General features: G+C 45.0%; 1 protein-coding gene across 3 annotated transcripts in view; it reads left to right on the forward strand.

Annotated features, from left to right (window-relative positions):
• The window catches only part of LOC146190484 (cell adhesion molecule Dscam1-like), a 221164-nt gene that overhangs the window by 76432 nt on the left and 139732 nt on the right, over nt 1-5000 (forward strand). The window contains exon 1 of one of the 3 annotated variants that reach the window (XM_084600902.1): nt 4844-4942. The exons of the other annotated variants lie outside the window; for them this stretch is intronic. The gene's annotated coding sequence lies outside the window, so the exon portion shown is untranslated. Of the gene's footprint in view, nt 1-4843; nt 4943-5000 lie in introns of those variants that run through there. 3 annotated transcript variants of the gene reach the window in all.

Raw genomic sequence — 5000 nt, forward strand, 5'->3', positions numbered from 1 at the left:
GCAACTACCAGAACTTACATATAAAACAAAGGAAAAAGGATTATATACATGAAAGTTTGGTGCCCCTTTAAAGGCACGAAGTATGCGCAGCATTCTGTGAGATCAGAGGAAGAGAAGAGGCGGTAGAAACACCCAAAAAATAAATAGAACATATGCTAGCGAGTCCAGTGCCTGAAATCGTCGAACTCTGAGTAAAGTCAGATAGCGAGCCGCCGCACACCTTGAACCGTTGTGAGCGGAAATTTAGTCAGCAGAGGGAGCGACGGCATAGCAGCAGCAGCAGCTGGCAGAGTACTCGTGGTTGAAGAAAGCGGCGCGAAAGCAGCGAATAAAAGGAGTGTTTCAAAACCGAGAAACTTAACGTCCCTGGCCTAACTCGGCGCGTGAAGCTACAGGACGCGCGAAGTAAAATGAAAACAAGACTCGGCGAACAATGCCTCTGAGGGAACCTTGCCCTCGTCCGGAGTTCGTGTTTGGCGGCGATAACTCCACGTGCACGCTTCGGCACCTTTAGGTCGCGTGTGAATTGCTGCATGGTAGAGAGCGTAAACGGGCGAGAATACAAAAGAAAATCGGAGACTTCGTTTGCGTAGCTCACACTCAGGGATTTTTTTACTTTGTCGAACTAGGGCAACGACCTTGCAGATGCTGCATGCTGCTCCCTTGGACCATGCAGGATTTCGCGAAGCTCGAAACGCGCGCGCGTTATCGTGCCCACCAAAAGTTTATGGGAACGTTTTTCTTTCGAATCTTACCTGCAGTCTTTGACGCACCGTAATCTACACTTGCCTTTTCGTTCGCTGCCCCTTGTGCGCTTCTTTCCTGAAGAAGCTCGCTCGAAATTACGCTGAGGTATTTCTTGTACAGATCACCTTAGCGTTGGTTCTCTAATAGTGTGCATGCATGCGTTTGTGATGTTTGTCAGTTTGTGCTTGTGTACAGTACTCACGGATTGAAATAGGACACTCGGAGCGCGTGGCCGTCGCTGCATGCAGCGCCGTCCGTGGATGCTCATGGAACCAAGGTGCAGCATTGTGGTATAGCGCGAGGGGGAGAACATCTAAAAAGCAGAACTGCTTCTTCCGGTCGCCAATAAGCCGGCCTGTTGTTTACCACACTGCCTTGCATGCAGCGACGGCCACGCGCTCCGAGTGTCCTATTTCAATCCGTGAGTACTGTACATGTGTACACGTGTCTGCGTGTGTGTGCGTATGTATGCGCGAGTGTATGTGTGTGTTTGTTATTATTTTGTTGCGTGTGTCATTATTTTGTTGCGCGCGTGTGTGTGTGTGTGTGTGTGCGTGTGTGTGTGTGTGTGTGTGTGTGTGTGCGTGTGTGTGCGCGTGTGTGTGCGTGTGTGCGTGTGCGTGCGTGCGTGCGTGCGTGTTCGCTTGCGCTAGGCGCTAGCTCGCTAGGCCGCCGAGGCGAAGAATAGAAACCTTCAGAATTCTGTATTCTATTCATTTGCGACAAAGAAACAATCACTTCTATTTTTTTCTGATCTCTAAAGAATGCCCACGAAATGGAAAGAAGCCACGGGAGTGGCGGATTCGCGCGCCACGATTGTGTTGCTCTCAACAGTGGGTTGAACGAACTCAGCAGCGGGTCGCCTCATCCCCATTGCAGAGGCAGGCCGATATGTCCATAGGCATGCGCACAAGGGGGGAGGGTGGATATGCAGCTTTCATAATATTCTAAGTCTGCCCAATTCCTTTACTATGTCGGTCCTGTGCATCATTTTTAAAATACAGGGTTGTTTGTGGCCACGAAAGTTTTTTGACCATAGTGACGGCAGAAATCCTGTGATGCGGCGTTCCCACAACTGCATGCTTACACATGCCACCTTTACCTCCGGAAAGCCGGGGACTAAAGCAAACGTTCTGCATAGAGCGTGCTTGTCGTGTCATTTTCAATTCTGCACCCACTACGAAGCTTGTTTTGTTTTCAAGCGCACAATGTTTAGTATATGCTGCAATTCCTTCGAATGAAAATAACCTCAACTATGCGCTCAGTTTTTCCTGCAGAAGCCTTGACGGGAGAGGGCTGCAAGAGGGTCATGAGGGGGGGGGGGGGGGGGGATTGGAGCACCCCAATCCCCACAATACAAAAACTATCACATGACTAACACATTAGCGCGCCACGATTGGGAGCACCCCAATCGTGGCGCGCTAATGTATTAGTCATGTGATAGTTTTTGTATTTCACGAGATTTCTTTAGAGCTCCGAAAAAAAGATGCACCTCGGGCTTTCTTTAACGAAAATATATTGCGGAAAGAGGGTACAGAAGGCGCCCTTCAATTTGCAAATCTTATTTATGGCCGAAAAGCAAAACAAGAACAATAATTTTATTGACTCATCAGGTAATTACACAATAAAAGATTGTCTGTATGCCAATATTTTCCCTGACCTACCTCATATGTTTTATTTTTAATTTTTTAACCTTCGGCTAATGTTAGCTGGGACCCCCTGCATATAGATAACGGGTCATTCAGTACGCTCACCATGTTTTGTTTTGTTTTTTTCCTGTACAGAATGCAACGAATTTTCAAGCAGCTTAAAACTCCTCATAAATATCTCACTATTCTTTTTCCGTACAATGACCAATATGCTCTCCTGTGTTTCATGTCTTGCACGTTCTAGCATATTTAGGCAAAATGCGTCCGCTTTCACCTGTTTTGCTCGACAGATTGTGAAAGCAGCTCATAGGTTACTCTCACAGGCAACGAAGCCTGTCGTCCTGTACTGGTCCTGCGAACGACCAGGTGAGTTAGTGGGAGTTGGTAGAACTGGACGGGTACTGCGTTGTTCCTAGTTCCTTGAATGCCGTTACGAAATCTGTAGAAATCAAGCAGAAGTTATTTATCTGGTTTGGAATAAACACGTTCTATTCTTCAAGCAAGCAGTATCACTTGTCTGACATGCGATCTTTAGACACAGCATAACTGCTTGCGAGGGAAAATATTATTCATAGGCGATTCTATGAAGTTATTGCCTTCTGGAAGAAACTCCCCTGGGTGTTGAAAATTGCAATTCCTTTTAGAGTCTAGCTGTTTTCGATGTCTGGGACGTGTTGATTCCTACTATGCGCAAAGCGCGTTGTTATCGCTACCACATTAAAAGGCAGAAATGTGCGCCGAATGAAAATTTTGCTGCTATTTTGCCGCTATATGATATAACGCTAGCGTTATTCGCAGCGTTGTGAGATAGTACTCCCATAGTCTGGTCACAACGGAAACGCCAGATGGAGACGGGAAAAAGGAAAGACAACTGAGCATAGCTTGACGCTAATGAACAAAGGGAACATAGTATTTTGAAAGCACTATGCATTTAATCAGAGGCATAAACACAGTTGTGTCCAGCAATACACGGGGCGTCTGATTTTTGCGCAGCTGGAGAGCTTACTCTATAGGATCAATCAGAAACAGCCGTCTTGTTTTTTAGCAAATTATTTTCTACTAAAACATTGGCGTTGGCCGTTCCGGTCATAGGAGGAAGCAAAAGCAAACTTGGTGCTCAGGTGTAACATATTTGCTCTGTTTTATACCTTCCCTGGTTTTACATGGCAAGAATGGTCTTTAAAGTACCCTATATTATCAGGTCATTGGAAAGTGTCGCAGATGTCTGGCCTGCTTGACTTCTTGGGAAATCTTCACTTTCGCTCTTAATACAGCGAGCTACAGTCTTACTTTTCCACATTCGTCCACAGAACGTGGTCCCTAGCATCTATTATCTGAACGTGCTAGAAGCAGCAATCCACTAAAATCACAGATTTACGAAACGTGCAAAAGTGTTGTGTTATTATGCATTTTACCCCTCGCCTCGCTAAACGCAGCTCGGTCACCCTGAATTGATAGAAAGGTATTTCAGGATTTCTGTTCCCTTTTACTTCCTTCTTTCTGTCCTCGTTATTTTCCACCTGCGATTGTTGAACCGCATTCAAAGAAGCTTGAAATCCTGTTCAGGAAAAGAAAAGATGCGATTCCCCCGCCCACAAATGCATTGTTTCACTTCTTATTATTCTCCTAATTTCCTGCCTGACCCATATTCGATTACTCACAGAGCGTGAAAAAATTGTTTCAGCTAAGGAACGTTATAGTTCTCATCCGCTTAATTTAACTTGTCGCTTTGTTCTCATACTCGGCCTGAGCGGAACTCGCTAACAAAAAATGAATCACGTGAACGGAACTCTGTGAAGACATGGCCTCAGAGACAATGCAGCCTCGTCGGAAGTCTTAAATTAAGCTATACGCGAAAGAACCCTGTCAGGCGGTGAACAGAAGGAGCAGTAGGGGGAAAGAGGGGATCCTGAGAGGCAAAAAATAGGCAGAAAGGACAGCAATCTGTTTTTTTTTTTTAATTATTGTGTTTTTAGGGAACGTGCGTTTAAGCCTTTCACATGGTTCATTAGCGAACCATTTTAAGCTGCTGCCTTGTGCAACCGGCGGTTTTTTTAACACATAATTTATTACACACTTGGTGGCTTTCTAGGCAAGAAAAGAATAATCCATTAAAAAAGCTTAAAATGGCGGAATTAGCCCCTTGCTTCCTATTCCGAGCTTCATACTTCGCACTGAAACTTTTTGGTATGTAGACAAATTATTTTTTTTTAATATTGCTTTATAAGCCTTTAGATATTTGAAAGAATGGGAAAGAATTGTGTCATGTTTGCTTCGTTTTTCTCTGTGGATATTTCTAACCCGCCATTTTCCTCCTGGGGCTTTATGCTCCCAAGCCATAAGTGCAAGCTGCCGCCAGCGCACCCTTATTCAAACGTTTGTTAATCTGCCAGCCTTTGTTCAGGATAAACGAAGTAACCAATACCACATCTTTCCTTTTTCAGCAGAAATGTTTTGTTCTCTTTCTCATCACCCGTAAGCTTACAAGCACCCAAATGAAAAATACGGAGGAAAACAGGAGGTGTGTCGTCTTAGGCACCGGAACGGTGAGCTAAATAGAAAAAAATTTTGTTCGCATTGTCTTCTTTAGTTCTGCCTCGAAAA

The sequence above is a fragment of the Amblyomma maculatum genome, chromosome 4, assembly GCF_055883805.1.
Source record: "Amblyomma maculatum isolate TAMU_Amacu chromosome 4, ASM5588380v1, whole genome shotgun sequence".
NCBI classification, from domain to species: Eukaryota; Metazoa; Arthropoda; class Arachnida; order Ixodida; family Ixodidae; genus Amblyomma; species Amblyomma maculatum.